The sequence below is a fragment of the Electrophorus electricus genome, chromosome 3, assembly GCF_013358815.1.
Source record: "Electrophorus electricus isolate fEleEle1 chromosome 3, fEleEle1.pri, whole genome shotgun sequence".
Classification (NCBI taxonomy): Eukaryota; Metazoa; Chordata; class Actinopteri; order Gymnotiformes; family Gymnotidae; genus Electrophorus; species Electrophorus electricus.
The window spans coordinates 18,289,728-18,307,845 of NC_049537.1; positions in this window are offsets into that span (position 1 = coordinate 18,289,728).

The following is an 18,118-nucleotide window of genomic DNA, read 5'->3' on the forward strand; positions in this document are numbered from 1 at the left end:
TCAGATGTGCTTGTGTAGAACATGTGGATTTGTGCAGTGTCAAACCTGTGGTACACCAGAAGAGCTGTATTAGCTCAAGGGAACAGAGCACAAGAATGGCTTTCCAACAGTCTCTGTAGGTCATATTTTGCTTGCAGTTTCAGCTCCAAAATAAATTACATGCTGATAATTCATTCCAATTATGAGATATTTTAAAGTTGCAATTCAGAAACAGCTATTCATTCAAAGTAGAACTGATATATTAATTTCTTACTTGACCTGAGGTTCCAGGATTAATTTTGCATATTTGTGACATCAGTAGCCAATTCTGGCACATAGCCTCCATGTACAACCAAAACAACTTCTGATGCAACTGCTACATCAGTATGGGCCTGATGTGCTCCAGCTATGCTTGACTGATTAAAGTAGCTGCAATATTTGCGTGGCAGTAATTTTATTGCTAACACTTATTCCCAGTCCTACTGCTGGGCTTTGTGTATAGCTGCTATGGTGAAGCTCACATATGCACATGCCTACCCGTCAAGCCTGGAAGAGTCCATAAAATGCATCCGATGAGCTTTTATCTCCTCTGTTATAAAGTCTCCCACAAGTCTTGTGAACCGACCACCTCGATACTCATGTACTTTACTGCCTGCTCACTGGACTGCAGGAACAGCATTTGCCACATTGCTTTTTTTTGCAATTTTCCTTAACTGGACCTCAGACTGTCAAGGAGAGGTTAAAAACAGAAAGAGCATTGCACATTCCAATTGACTCTACCACTCCCCACACACATATGAATGCATACAGACATGCCATGCTTATTGGAATACACTGAACGTGGGCATTTTTTGTCTTAAAATTAAAAATATTTATATTATTGCTTTCCCTTGCATATTTTTTTTTCAGCCAGTAAGGAGTTACAATGAATTTCTAAAATTAAAAAACTTTAAATTTTAACATTATACAGTTCCTAGTGTTTGCGAATTCCTGAATGTTCTGTGTATTTATCTATGCTTGTTAAAGCTATTACTATAAATGAGGTGTCAGTCATTTGGGCCTGGATTCACTAGCTCCTCTATAAAATAATATTTACTGTATACATTGACTGAAATGCATGATAGGAACATTAAATTTATCAGCTGTGTGAGTATCTGCAGAGGTTCCTCAGTGTGGAAAACAATCAAATACATGCTGAATCCAAAGAATCAGATCAGAAGCTGTCAGTGGAAAGTTTTAGGTGTATGACTGTTTTAACAAGACACTGTCTTAGAGCAGCCATACTACAACCATGTAGAACTCCCTATGTGGCATGATGATAAAACAAAACCTGAGGAGTCAGAAAGAGAACCCACTTAACTGCAAAACTGGATAATAACAATCATAAATTCAGTCATCCAACAACAGTAGATTATGAGTAGAGTCTGTGCTATGTAAGTGCTTAGTCTGGGAACATGACATGTCACATATCAGAAGTAAAGGTATAGTGATTAGGTGTCATATCAGAATGGACCAGAATGAACCACAACAGTCAGGTAGTCCAAAAATGAGGGAAACAGGACATGCCATGCCAGACCAGGAAGAGGCAAGTTGCATCAACTTTATTTATATAGTGCTTTATATGACTTGCATTGTCATATAAAAAGTAGCTTTACATATGTTTACAAATTCCTAATAAACAAGCCAGTAGTGACAGTAACATGGTAAAACGCCCTTGGGAAAATTAAAAAGCTTGGGAGGATCAAGATATGAGAGGGAACCCATCCTCCTTGGCCTGTATATAGTCCATATAGCCTGTACGGGTGTGGGAGTCTCAACTATGCAGGTGGGTCTAGGGCAGGTGAGCTGTTCCTGCAGGCTTTGGTGAAAATGGAGTGGATGGATATGGCAGCATCAGTTCATCTACTGGTGGCAACATGACATTTTCTGGTGTCATTTCAGATGCTTTGTCACTGATAAACAGGTCAAATCCAATGCTGGCATCATCTACGCAACCACAATGAAGCAGCAATTCAGAATTATGTACTGCCAGGACATGAGGCAAGTCCATGCAGGGAGGAAGACTGAGGAATTGTATCATATCAGGTGACTTTGGATTATGTGCTGATAGGGCAGGATGGACTACATCTGGAAGGGTATGGCATGTACAGCTCTGTAGAGAGACATGACAGTGTTGTATGATATACATAGATATCATAGTGGCAGGTCTGGATGGGGCATCTTAGCTATAGGGGAAAACCAGAAGGTAGCACAGTAATAAGGGCTCATAGAGACATCTGCAATCCTCCAAAGGACCATCAACAAATTTTAGTGATCCCTTAAGATAGAAGTGGCAGCATATAGTGTATTTCACAGTTCAATATAATTACCAAACTGTGTGGCTTTATCTAGCAAAAAGCCTGACTAAACAAGTTTTTAGCCTAGACCTAAAGATTCAGCGTATATATAAGTTTCACACATTTAAATTGATGGTTGTTCCACAGCTGGTGAGTTTTGTAAGAAAAGGCTCTAGGTTTTCATAATTCTAGGTAGTATTAAGGAGCCTACACCATGTGATCATAGCAGTCATGGTGAATCATAATGAAAAATAAGGCCACTAAGGTACTTTGCGGCAAGACCATTTTAAGCATTATAGGATAAAAAAGTAATATTTTATAATCAATATGGAATTTAACTGGCAGTTAATGCAGCGTTTATGGAAAGGGGTTAATATTAAATTTGATATCTGTAGTCATGACTCTGGTTGCTGCATGTTAAACTAATTAGTTTGTTTAGATACCTACTGGAATATCCACTGAGGAATTATTGTAGTCTAAACTTAAGATGGCAAATGTATGGACTAATATATCTGCATAACCTAGGCTAGTATGTCTCAGTTTTGAAGTGTTTCTAAGGTGAAAAATAGGCTGTTCCAGTAATGTCCACATGAGCATAAAATGAAACATCAAAATCCATATTTGTACCAAGGTCTTTAAAATCTTCAACAGAAGCAACTGAAAAGCCATCAAGTTAAATCTAACAGAGTTTTAACAGAGTTGATGAAAGTTTTTATCATCCAATTTCTAATATTCTTTATTTATGCAATCCTTAATATTAAGCTTTTGTCTATTTTTGGCTAATATGTACAGTACACCTGAGCAAAATGTTTAGGAATAACTGCACAGTGGCAGCACTCGCAGGTTAGGTAAAATCAGGTCTAAAAAACAGAACAAGGGGCAATCTAAAAGTGAAGTCTAAAAGCAGGTTAAGGTCATACACAGATATATAGCAAACTACGCAAACTAAACAGACAAGGGTAAGGCAAAACAGGAAAACCAGTCAGGTAATAAGATTAAAAAAAAAAGGAGAGAACAAACAGCATAGAAATATTAGAGAATACAAGGCGAGACTACACAAAAGAAAATGAAAAAAACCACAAGGAATATATATACAAAGAATAGACAATAGGTGAATTCAATAGATAGGAATTGGGAATGAACAGGAGGATTATGGTTAAAGTAGTCCATATAAGTCATGCTTGGGGGGGGGGGGGGGGGGGGGGGGTCAGACATGACAGAATAATAATGGCCCAAGAGCAGAGCTTTATGGAATACTAATTTTACGCATGCATGCAAAGACAGCAAAAAAAATAAATAATTACATGAATACAGACTGATTTCATACTAAACAATACAAAATTAAATCAATACAACTAGAATTTCTCCATCAATAATCCATTATAATATGTTATTATCATTAAAGTATTGTTATTTTATTATATTTTAACATGTTACAGTTTTTTCCAGTTTGTTGTTAGTTACCCTTTTCCCTGTCTGCCCTTTGTGTGTGGATATGAACCCTACTAGCCTCCAATATTTAGCCTCTAGTGCTCTTGTCAGTCTCCAGGGTACACGGTCACAAAGATTACAGCATAAGACCAAGGACCAATAAATTACTCCTCTGGCTGTGTCTGCCTTAAATTACCACCACTGTCAGTATTTCCATGGCCAGTGTCGTTAATGGACAAGAGCATGACTGTCCTTGTTTGTCTTAGCTTGATACAGCGGAGATGTTGCATAGTGAGCGAGTACATCTGCACATGCTCAATCATTTGAGAGATTACAAGCTCTCAAAGAGTTTCACTAGTTGTTTACATTTTATAATTGATGTCACCATTTTGTGGTGTGTTTTTTTTGGCAGATCTACTAAAGTGAAATGTATAATAACTCCAGATGTCCCGGAGCTGCTATTCAGAAATAAAAGTGGTTAGAACTCAGTAATTCAGCATCTTTTGTGAAAATACCACATGGCAGGATTATTCCTCTTAATATCATTATTGGTTGTCTCGGTGTTTAACAGTCTGTTTAAGTGTGTCATTAAGCACTTATTTAGTGAGACCATTAATCCTCTTCTCTGGCTGTCATTGTGGTTGTAGAGGTAAGAGAGGAGAGGAAACAAAGGGAATTAAGGCTTGTTTTATAATGAACCACTTTTAGGGACAATCGCTGCCTCAGCTCCAACCTCTGTGAGTCCCATAATCATGTCTGGAAACAAAGCAGTTCTACAATGGAAGAAAATTAAGTGAAATGTGAAGGGACATTTAACAAGTGTTCTGAGTTGATACAGTTTCCTAGAAATCCATGGTAAGAAAAGAAACCCTCAACTTCCATATTCTTTGCAAATCAATGCAATTTTTTACAAAGCTTGATATGTTAGTGCTCTTGTTATGTTCCAGCTACTCAGTTTGTCCCTAGCTCATCATACACAAACATGTGTGTAGAAAAACTGTTACAGACATTCTCTTGCAGCATGGGTCTTAAACACATGCACACCATTGGGACAAGACTAGGACCTCTAGAAAGTTGGAATAAACTAATTGTCTTTTCATTATATTATTTAGCTGATGATTCTATCCAAAGCAACTTATACTTATGACCAAGTACAACTTGAGCAATTGAGGGACACAGGTCTTGCTCAGGGACCCAACATTCATAACTTGGCAGTGGTGGGGCTTGAACCAGCAATTCCTGATTAGTAGTCAAGTACCTTAACCACTGAGCTACAACTGCCCACTTTTCTCTTTCAATTGTTATTATTGTGGTGACTACTGTCAGCCAGAGGAAGATGGGTTCCCCCCTTTGAGTCTTGGTTCCTGTCAAGGTATCTTCCTCATGCTCTAGGGAGTTTTTCCTTGCTACTGTCACCCTTGGCTTGCTCACTTGGGGCTTGGACTTGGACATTTGTAAATTTGCTTTGTGACAGCATCTGTTGTAAAAAGCACTATATAAATACATTTTGATTAGATTTGATTTGACCTGTGCACTAGTGCCCCTTAACCCCAGAGGAAAGCTGAGACTTACCTCAAGTGCTGCATGGTGAAAATAGCTAATATTAGGTAAAACCCATAATGTCCATCGTCTTTCGCAGCTATCCTTGTGATTTCATTCAGTGTAGCAGTCTTTATTTCTCTGAAATTGCCCCTCTGACTGTTCAAACCTGAAAACATCTCTCACAGAGATCAAAACACTTCGGTCTTCTTGGTTCAAACTATCACTTAAACTCATTTCAACCATATCATGTACACCTTACCACCATTAACATGTGGATACAATGCCTCATAAGAGGCTGTGAGCTGATAAAGGCTGTCACTACAGCTACCAGTAAATGTACACCCCACTTTGCATTTTTTCATTGAAATAGGAAGAATTTGATAGACAAAGAAGGGTTTAATTTAGAAGTCTGTACAGTTGTACAGTGCTGCCATGATACTGCCTTAAGGAAGTATCATGCCATCTGTTGTCTGAGATCAGCTATTTAATCATATAACCTTTTTGTTTCTGGGCACCTGTTTCACTACATACAAATCAGGCCATTACATTCTTCAGGAAGGAAAAATGCAATAAAAACACAACCCCTGATACTCCTCTGTAAGAAAAACCATAAACAGCCACCACTTCAGCAGCTACACGAGATATAGCTATATCACTCTGCTGTGTGTAATGGAACTTAATTGATGCTATTTTATTGCTTTTATAAAAAAATCATGCTCTCTGCTCAACAGGCCCTGAATGTTTGATGATGACGAGTGCAGCATGACTGATTTGAGTAATAAAACAGAAAAGGGCAAATGGGAAATCAACCAGAGGAATGAAATTGACAATGTAATGTTTTAAGATGAGCACATGTCTATACCTCATACTTGTCTGGGTTAACATATACATTTTATAAGATACAGGCACTGGGGACAGAATGTGTTCTTTAATGTGTTCTTGTTAGCTTTTGAAGCTTTTTTGTTTTTTAGAAAGGCTGCCTACTTACATAGGGTGGCCCATTTATTTGAAGTTGTCATTTTAATTTTGACAGTGTAATGATATAATCAAAGGTTATATATCAATATCCCTTATGGAGAAGTGTAACTATTTGAGAGATGTGTTCATTTAGAGCTACTCAGGAACTGTTCTCCAACTGGGTACATCCAGATGTGATTGGTGAGATAGAATGTGTTCCGATTAGAAACATATACCTTCTTTTTTGGTGGGACTTAAAATATTTTGACTGTGATCTTTCAAATTAGAACCAATTCACTGGTAATATCAATGGTTGATAAAATTACTACTGAGTAATTTTTCATTCTTTATACACCATTATCCACAGAGGTAAATAGGCTTTGTATTATGTGCCCTCCATGCATAGACGTTTTTTAGCTGTTTAATATCCACAGGGCATTTTACTGAGCAATGGCATATGTGTTCTGGTACTGTACTATAGAATTTGAATGCCCACAACTTTGGCTGTAAAATAAATAAATAAATATATAGACTCCAGTTCACCATGATCCACAGGTTCAGCTTAAACACCTTAAAAAAAAAAAACAATTCAAGGAAACACATGGATTACTTAAGAATTTGCAGGAAATATTTAATGTAATTTTCGTATTTGTCCTCTACTATCATATAATCAGTATGCAGAGCAGCTGGAAGGTGAGAGCTGTTCAAAAATCTGATGGGTTTGAAGCTGCTGTGAGGCAAAACCAGACGCTTGCGGATATAAAAAAGGGGGTGACTTATTAATTGTACAGGGATAGGGAAATAATCCAAGGTACATAAAGGGGCAATCTAAAACATAGAGAAATAACCGGTCTAAATCCAAAACCAAAAGAGCAATGATGAAAAGAACCAGGCAGAAAATCTGAAAGGGGTAGGCAAAAAGACAAAAACCAGAAATACGAGAACAGGATACGATACACAGAAAGGTTATCCAAAAAGAATGCTTGGTATGCTTTAAGATAAACTGTCCGCAATACTTTGCAAAGACTGTTTCTCTGAAACATTCTTATATACACTTGTAATTAAGACATAGAGGTCAGTTCATTACTCTGGTGACACAGATCAGATTAGACGCTTCCAACTGTTCGCGTCATTGACGGGGTGATGAATGGGCTGCTGGGTACTGTAGTCTGCATTGGGATCTGGCATTATGACAGCTGCCAGAACAAAAATACTTTCCAAAAATACTAGCAATGTATCAGTGAGCAGCTCCATCGTCTTACCAATGAGTCAGCCACTGATTGACTGTTATGTTGCTTGGCAATGGGGAAAAAGGAAGCTGTAAATTAATCCTCCCAGTTAGAATGCAGTCATTTAATTTAAGGGACTCCCAGCTATGGACTGAACATGGCTTAGTGGAGACCAAATCCTATTTCTAAGGCAGAGTATGTACCTATGTGCTCCTGCGCTGTTATGGTAAACCCTCAAGCAAAAATTAACCCTGTCACCTGCAGACATGTAAATGTGAATGACCTGTGCTGGAAGGTGTACATGATTGTGCAATAATTATGCTCTAACTATGAGACTGAATAACCATTATGAGAGATAATCAGCGGATGATGAATCATCTCACATTTTAATAATTTGTATTTCTGCATTTAATTTTGATATTTAATAATTACCTTAGTTGGATTACACCTTAAAAGACCAGTTAGAAACTTCAACTGAAGGTCTGAAGTGAAGTCTCATGTCCTTCAAACATATTAATATCCCCCTCTTTTATTGTGGTTCCTGTGGTGTCAGATCCTTTTGATAATTAATCTCATTTTTTTACTTATAAATTTGTTAATATATGTTAATTTGCTACATGTATTAGTACCGATACTTACCTGGGATATTAAATAGCACCCCCTACTGTGCATAATAGTCACTCCACTTAGACAGGTAATAGCACTGAGGTTTTGTGTCTGATTAGGGAGGAAAGCTAAAACATTATCACAACCATTCCCTCTACTAGATGTTTTCCCTTAAAGATCAAATCTCCAGTCATTAAACACTGAACTCAGTAAGTTTTAAAATAAATGTATAATTCATAGACATAGCAACATTGTGTCATGGTAGGCTGGCCATCCAGCAGGAGGGACATGCCCACTCCTGTTCAGAACCATACCACACTGCTGCCATGGTCCCAATCACTCACTTATTAACCCTAATCGCATGTCCTTTATTTTCCCTCTCATTATTTAAGCCCACAGGTTCCTGAAGTCAGCACAGCACATTAGAGGACTTAAGAGTGAACAAAGTTGGGGGGCTATGACCAAGCTCTCTCAGGAATAAAAATCGATGATAATGTGGATCAGGCGTCAAGAAAATCATATTAAGTCAGCAGCAGTAAGTGAAACTAGTTTGAAATTGAAAATCTGGTTGACAAGAGAACTTGAAATGCAAACAAGTTTTATGAAAGCTACACAAAAATATGGCAACACATTAATGATTTAACAATATTGTGGAACCACACATGACCAATGTTTGTATTTAAACAAGTGAAAGCAAATTCACTTAAAATGATATAGGGAGTAAACAGTTTAGCTTATATGGCAAACTTTGAACAAACTTCATGCTAGTCACAAAGAAAAAATGAGAAGCATACACAAGAAAAAATAATATTAACCCTTTGCTTTCAGACAAAAGGAACATGGTGTATATGGAAACAGATGAACATGTTAAACAGTGATTTGATGGCAAATCAGTGCAGTTAACTGATGAGGAATATGTTAACACCCAAACAAACTGGTTTTATCCAAAAATGACACATTTTAACCAATTTATGATGGATGTTGAAAAATGCTCGAATAAAAGCCTCCAAACCAGTTATATAGAAACATGAGCATTGTGAAGTTCATCCTGCAAAAAGTGTTTCAGTTGTTCATGAGTTTCACAGGCCTGACCAAAGAAGTCCAGCAGGAACTCTGGAAAATCAAGGTCAAAGTCCAAGAGCAAGCCAAAGGTGACAGTGGCAAGGAAAAACTCCCCAAGAACATGAGGAATAAACCTTGACAGGAATCACTGCTCAAAGGGGGAGGCCATCCTCTTTTAGTCGACACCGGAGATCACAACAGCAACAATATAAAAAATAAAGAACAAAATAAGAAAATCTGTATCCTCTACATCATCTTTAGAGCATATGAAAGCAGAAGCAGAGAGCGCTGCTCTTAATGTGCTGCAGCATTGTTATAAAATGAAGGCGTCCCAACTTGAAACACTTGTCAACTGCAAGAATACTGAAAGAAAGTATGAACAATATGAGCTGTCTTTACTAAACAACAAGAAGTACAAACTCTTGCTATAAATTAATACCATGGAATGTCAAAGGCAAATAAGTTCACTGAACTCATGCAAACACCATTGCAGAAAAGAAAACAGACACCAAGTAAATATGTAATATCATTCAAAGACTCAATTTCAACAGACATTTCAACAGGTAATGACTGAACTGGAAAATGGACTACACTACATGCTACTGCTTGGTGTCATAATCTGCAAGCATGGCATTAGTTTTCATTCCAGTATAGGTAATTTTTATGTTTTATGATTTTATATTTTTATGATAATATATTTTATTATCAGACAAACCAAATGACCCCCTCCAATCTTAACAAAATAGACAAGTGTGTAAAAAAAATAAAAAAGTTAAATGTTGGATGGCAAAAATGTTCTTCTAATTTCAAACAAGGCAGATCTTGTTACAAAATCTCAAATCATGCTCGTAATCTGGATGGCTCTTTAGATAATTCATCCACAAATGTAAAAAAAACCTTATTGTTACTGTTATTATTGATTCCGAACTCTTATTTGATGCACACATATGTAATGTAGTCAGAAGTGCTTTCTTCAGATTGTGAAAGATATTAGCCTTTAAAGATGCTGTAATTCTCATACATGCCTCCATAACCTCTAGGCTGGACTAATGCAATGCTCTTGTACTGGTTTTAAACAGTGGTGTTGGTACCAACTGGTAACAAAAAAGGGAAATGCCTGTTCTTATGACTTGTTGGACTCGACCGTGTTTATCGCAGGCCATATAATGAAATTTCAGTCACAATCAACACAGCAAGGAAAGCTTGCTTGATATCAGCTGTGTTGAGTGAATTCTGATGAACGTGAACTAAAATACAAGAAATAGAAGTAGAACAAGTAGAACAGTTAAGAAACAGAGAAAGTAGCACTCAGACACAAGATTAAACACAGACAAACACTAACGATTAGACCAGACCTTAAATATACACACAGTAACGATGGAAAACGAGAAACAGGTGTGAGACATGGGGACGGTGTGGCCATAAAAATGAACACACACACACACACACACAAACACATATAGAGACATCTGGGAGGAGGAGAGGCCGTACCATGACAGAGCCCATCCTCAACGGCGTGACTTCCAGCATGCCAGCCTATCAGGCTTCAACCCTGAGACCATGGAAAACGATGGAAAATGAGAAACAGGTGTGAGACACGGGGACGGTGTGGCCATAAAAATGAACACACAAACACACACACACACACAAACACATATAGAGACATCTGGGAGGAGGAGGGGCCATACCATGACAGAGCCTATCCTCAATGGCGTGACTTCCAGCATGCCAGCCCATCAGGCTTCAACCCTGAGACCAACGCCAAAAGGCAAGGCTGGGGCTACGAGTGACCCAACACAGGCCAATGCGAGCAGGACAGAGGGGATGAAGACAGGGACCAAGACAATGAATACAGGGATGGACACACTGCTGGGAACAGGCACAGACACCAAGGAGGATAAAGTGACGGGCACAGTAAGTGTAACAGGGATGGGTACAGTGATGGGGACAGGTACATGAATATAATTTAACCAAGGGTTAGAAAATAGTCTGGGGAAGCTGGCAGGAACCCCAGCCTGTCCCCCAGTTATCAGCTGGGTTGAAGTCCGACCAGCATGTCGGGGGTCGCCCCTCACTGATTTGGGTGGGGGAGGCTTCTCTGGCTTTGGGGCTGTTGACTCAGGAAGCGCTCCAGCTGTTTTGCCTGTCTCTGTGGCAGGCACTGGTGACACTTCCTTCTTGCCGCTACAAAGCTTACATGTATGCACACAAGTTCTGGAGCTGTGTGCCTTAGGGAAGGAAGTGTCCTCATATGATGATAACACTGCCTCTCTGCCAGTCATGCAGGGCAGATCTCTGGCTCCAGAGTGGTGTGCCTTGGGCAGAGCCTTAGGTGCCAGAGGCTCATTGCTCTCAAAATCTGCTGACCTAGTGCTCATAACAGCGAGAGACTCCTCCAAGTGATCGACCTCCGAGTCCAACGGGACGCTGACTTCAGTACATACCTCACTTCATTCGTAATCCCTGTAGCCCTCCCAGAAGTCCCAATACAGATAATAGGATCCCACGGAGTCCAAACTGGGATACTGGTCATCATCATACCAGTTCCGGTACTCTGTTGAGGGTCTGCAGGACTCCACAGAGTCCAACCCTTTACCACACTCAGGGCCCCCCCCCCCCCCCCACAATTTTCCAGGAGCACTCTTCTCTGTTGTACAAGTATAGAGAGTGCCCAAGGGTTTAGGGGGTTTCCACACAAGGGATAGGGAGGAATGGTTACACGCTTTCTTCCCCTTCTTCCTTTTTTTTCTTCTTCTTTTTTTGCTCCTCTTTGCTGGCATCCTTCAGTGCTTGGTGATGCAGGAACAAGCTGAGTATGACACAGTGACGTTTATTTACACAAAACAGAGAACGTAGCACTCAGGCACACACAAGATTAAACACCAACAAACACAAACTTAAGACAAGACCTTAAATACATGCACAGTAATATAGAAAATGAGAAACAGGTGTGATACACGGGGAAGGCATGGCCATAAAAATGAACACACACACACACACATACAGACATCTGGGAGGAGGGGCCATACTGTAACAGTTTGAGTCTTGATCTTCCCTCACAGCAGTTCTGTTTGTAGTGCCCCCTACCTCCTATCTACTTCCTTGCAGGTACGGTGAGTTCGTTTTCAGATACGCAAACTATTTATGATACTGTGGTTCTACTATAGCCCAATAGCGATTTGGCCTACAGCGATTTAGTTATCTTGTTTCACTCACACTCCAGGCATTAGTAAAACTCTTCCCTGAAAACATTACTTCTAGCAAAACTGTCCAACACAATGAAGTAAAATGAATTATTTAGCGTAAAGTGTACAAGTGTACAAGCATTCTTTAGTGTGTGCTTGTGTACGTACATTTCAACAAAAGAAAAAAAAGCCCTAGGTGAACATACTCACAGCATGCATCTCCAATAATGTACACAAACAGTCAAATCAAATATGTCTAGGAATTGTGGGCCCACATCTATGTGCATTTGCTGGACAAAATAGACAGAAAACATACCAATATAATGGATGTTATGAATAAATTTGTGACTGTAGTCTATTCTTTTGTCCTACGTTGCAGGCCTGAAGCAATGCTTGGGTGCATAGAGGCCAAAAAAAACCCTAAAACATCTGCTTCACTCCTCACAGAATGACACAAACAATTTACTATAATACACTCAGTTCCATGTGCAGAGGAGTGGGGAATTCAGTTCTACATGAGTGTTGGGGGACCCCCCCTTTCTGTGGGGTCTCTCCTTCTTTTCTGCTTCACACTTCCTACTTAGACTAAGTAGGGCATTGAACTTTCCAGGTATATGTTGGGGAAAGGGCATGCCTTGATTCATGCATATTCAATAACCTTTGCTTTCACAATGGGGAAAAGGACATTTCTGTAGGACATTCCTGTAGGACATTCTAGTAAGATCCACCACAAATTGATTAAACAAAAGAAAATCATACATTTACTACCAATTTCTACCTCATGGTCTTGGAATTAAATTTGTAAACAGAGTCTCAAACCCTAGGATGGGTGAAGCAATTGGATAGGCAACTTGATTCCTTCCCTATTTTATGGAAGTTCCAAGCTACTGACTTTAATATATGTTGCCTAATTGCTTCATATAAGATTTCTAGTAAGCATATGTAATAGGGGAGGCAAGGCGGGTGTCACGGTTAGTCCCTTCCATCTTCCATGTTCCATGGTTTCCCTGTCGTATGTATTATTTTGGTTCTATTCCTTAGTTTTGTTTTCTCCACCTCTTGTTTGCTTTTCCATTCCTGCCATTACTTTCACCTGTTCCTCATTTCTAGTCTTATTAAGTTAATGTATTTAAACCCTGTCTAGTTCCCTTTGTCTTGGCTGTTCATTGGAGGTTTGAATGTCTGTACTGATGTGTTTGAAAGCCCGTACCTGTAGGTTTGTACTTCGTGCCTGCTAGTCTGTATGGTTATCCTAGCTTTTGTGTTTCTTAGCCTCATTTATAGCCTGCTTCTCCCGTTTGCCTTCGTGTGCTTTTGTTTCTTTGTTGTCATATGTATTATTGGAATATCTATGTTGGCTCTATGACCCTTGACTACCCTAATGACTCTGAAAATAGATTTGCCCCTAATAAATCTTGCTTTTCTCCATACGTGTCTGCCTCCTTACCGGTCACCATTACAGCAGGATACAAAGATGAGCTGTGTTCGCACAAACACATGTTTATTTTTACATGTAACAAACCAAACATACATCATTAGAAGTATTTTATAATCAATATGAAATTTTTTGGGAGCCAATGTAACATAGCTAAGATAGGAGTGATGTGATAATTTTCTAGTTCCAGTAAGAACTCTGACTGCTGCATTTTGAGCTAGCTGAAGCCTGTTTAGCTAAGCACTTAATGCTACAGCCAGATAGTAAGGCATTACAGTAGTCCAATCTTGAAGTGGTAAATGCATGGACCAGCTATTCTGCAACATGTGAGGAGAGTATGTTCCTAATCTTTAAAATGTTCCTGAAGTGGAGAAAGGTGGTCCTAGAAATATTATTTACATGGGCTTCAAATGAGAGACTGGGCTCCATAATAACTCCAAGATCTTTAACTGTTAGAGAAGATGTGATTTGGAGACCATTGAGGTTCACTGAGTAATTAGAGCATAAGGACCTAGCTGTCTCTGAGTCTAATACAAGCACTTCTGTTTTGTGAGGATTAAGTGAGAGAAAGTTCAACATCCAGTGTCTGATGTCCTTTATGCATTCATCAATAATACGAAGCTGAGATATGTCCTCTGGTTTGGCTGAGACATACAGCTGAGTATCATCACTGTAGCAGTGGAAACTAGCACAGTGTTTATGTATAATGTCACCTAGAGGTAGCATGTATAAAGTAAAAAGCAAAGGCCCTAGAACAGATCCTTCTGGGACACCATAGCTAACCTTCTTGTATGCTGAGAAGTCTCCATTTATGTTAACAAATGGCTAAATAAGATTTAAACCAGGAAATGGCTATTCCTCTAATCTCAGCAATTTTGCAATCTATAGTGTCAAATGCTGCACTCAGATCAAGCAATATAAGAAAAGAGACATAACGAGGGTCAGACACCAACAACATGTCATTAACTACTTTAATCAGTGCTGTCGTTGTACTATGATGAGGCCTTAACCCTGACTGAAGGTCTTCATGTATCTGATTCTGATTTAAATTTGAGCTTAGCTGCTGAGCTACTGCTTTACTAGGATCTTGGAAATAAATGGAAGGTTTGGGTATACCACATCTTGAACTTCATTCCACTTTGCTATGCCAACATCCATTCACCACTCTATATTACCCACTGTTGAAATATCTAGTATTTTACATATTATATACTATGCTATATATTACAGTAATCTGATCTTGATGAAATAAAAGTGTGTTCCAAAAGTGTGAACCAATGTCTTTGTATCTGATGAGAAAATTCTGTCTCAGTTTAGCAATATTACACAAATGGAAAAAGGTAGTGGCAGGCCAAGGGTTAACTTTCCCTGGGTAAGCCTATTTAACTTTGGGTATATTTAGTTCATCACCTGATTATCCTGTTAATTAAGGTGTGCCATTGGGTTATCAATGTCATAGGGAGCATTGCATGATTCGCACTTGAGAAGCTTCCTGGCCTGCTATACTAATAAAGTTGAGTGTTGAGAGCACTGGTTGTCACAGTCACCATTAAGGAGGTACACTAAGGTGAGAGCATCAGACATTATAGTCACTGTTAACGCAGTTGATTCTAGGTGGACTCATTATTTTTAGAGCATGTATGTTTTGTACTTCTTTTGAAAGTTGTTTAGCTTGTCTTTAATTTACAGTACATTAAGCAGTGGTGGGCAGTGTTATCCAGGGTTGGGCTCAGGCACTCCAATTTTGTAGGTGGTAATAGGCTGAGCTCTGTTAGACTGCTGATGCAGCATAAGGGAAACGAGCTGTAGCATCTTGCTATGGACTACAATTTCGTTTTGCTTCATCTGCTTTTATGCTGATTTGTCTGTTCTTATGCCGTTTTGTCTGGTTTTATGTTGTTTTGCCTTGTTGTCTATGTCTTTGTGGGTTTTTTTATTCAGTTTATATTCCGTTTACAGTTCTTCCTGTCAAATTTTGTATGTAGTTCGCATGAAAGTTGGGGCAGGTATGTTTGTATGTTGCTGATTTGAGAAATCTTTTAAAATTATTGGAGGGTTGTATTTATCCTCCTCCAAGTTCTCTGTAAGCCATCTTGAGGGCTCTGGTATGAGTAGTTTATATAGTTTGTGGTTTTTGTCTATTGTGTGGTGCATGTATGTGATTATAGTGTTAAATGAGCCCTGACTCCTCAAGGTAATACTCAGAAACTTTTAATGTTGGTTCTATGATATGAATTGTTATTTTGCCCCTGTAGCTAGCTGATTTATTTTAACTTGGGAAATAAAATTGTATTTTATTATTTTTAATTCTGCCAGTAAGCAGTAGTAACTCAGTAGTTAAGATACTCGACTAGTAATCAGAAAGGTTGCCAACACCGCTGTTAAGTTGCCACTGTTGGGCCTCTGAGCAAGGACCTTAACCCTCAATTTCTCAAATACAATTCAGTCAATCATAAGTCACTTTGGATAATAACATCAGCTAAATACTGTAAATATAAATAAATATAATACATTGGGAACTCCTGCTTTTTACTCTCCTGGTTTAATTAACTTCTTGATTTCTTGGTGGTATTTCCTATTCCTTAAGTGAAATTTCCATGTAGTCTGCTTCTTAATAAATAACTATATGAATATTGCACAGATAGTTCTAGTGTGACGCTTGCGGCACGGAAGAAGCGAGAGTCAGGGTTGCAGCAAAGTGCTCTTTATTATCCATCGGCGATGCTAACACTTAAACAATACTCAGACAGTGGGTCTCTCTGAGGGGGGCACAGTTATTAGATGAGACTGGCGTCTTAGGTCCTGCTAATGTGCAGCCCCGTCTCTTGGGATCTGTGGTTTTAAATAAGCAGATAATGATTATGAACAGGTGATTTCCATCAGCAGTCCAGTGATTGTGAATGGGGCAGGTAAGGGGTGTGATCCCTAGCAGGAGTGGGCATGTCCCTCCTGCTAGCCGGCTGACCAACCGTGACATCTAGTATTACATATGTAATTGTCAAAGAAAAGAACAGAATCAATAATAACACATATTTTTACAACAGTTTTGGGTGTTATTGAAAAGCCATCAAGATTTAGTAGAATATTAAATAATTTGCAGCCTTGGGTCATCAAAGCAGTACCACTACAATATTCTTAGAATTCTGAAGGAGAAAGTGATTTGTCATCCAGTTTTATTTCCTTTATGCTGTTCTCAATTTTAAGTGTATGCAAATTATTTGGCTTACAAGGTATATATATATATAAAATATTTAATTTCAAGTGCCCTTCCAAATACAATGTACATAACAAATCAACAATATATTTAGAATAAACAGATTCCACACAAAAAACTGTAACGGCCCGAGTGCCACAGGGTGCAGAGCAGGACGCACAAACTCCCAGACGTTTATTGAAAGACATACAACAGTGCCACTCATACATAACATAAACAGCGAACACAGGCACTGACAATGTGAATGTACAAGTATACAATCACATTCACACACAACGATGCAATTTTGTTAGCCATATGCCTAAGTAAAAAAACTCTATCATAAATAGAACAGCATTCCACAACCTAGAAGTGATATTTTTAAATAAATTAAAAATGCTGTTGTGTGGCTTAAAAGGAAAGAACAGGACCAAGTAAGACACTTAACCACACTAGCAGCACATAAATTGGATCCATCAAAGTACATTCTGAATGGATCTAACTTCCCTAGAGAGGTAACAGAGCTAAACAACATTACCTCAGTCTTATTGCTATTAAACTTGAAGTTTTTGATTTTGCATTGTTTTACTTCCTGAGGACATGCTGACCTGGAGGCAGAAGTTGGTCAGCAGGCTTTGAGTGGACATAAACAAGAGTGTCATCTGCAAAGAAAAGATAACTGGCCATGATTATGAAGTATCTGGCCAAGAGGAAGCATGGATGATGGAAAAAAAAAGTATAGGTGCAAACACTGATCCCTGAAGAACCCCATAATGCTTCCAGTTTGAGAAGTATGAATCAAACCACTTCTGTCTCCCTAACACCCACACATTTTTCAGAAGATCTAAAGATGTGTTTTATCAAAAGGGATTTTACCCAAGTCAGCAGCATGTGAACACTCTTAAGCATGCAGTATCAGTGCTATGTTAGACCTAAAAGCAAGACTGGAAAATGATCAAACAGGTTGTAGATCAACATTTGCTGTTTAAGTTGATCTGTAGCTGCCTTCATAACAGAGGGCACAGCACACAGTGATAACAGATTCACAATATTAGCTATAAAAGGTCACAATGCAAGAGGGCAAGTCTTTACTAAAGCTGATGGAATAGGGCCTATGGGGCAGAAGGTAGAAATTAATTTCATAATGATGGTCTCAATAAAGC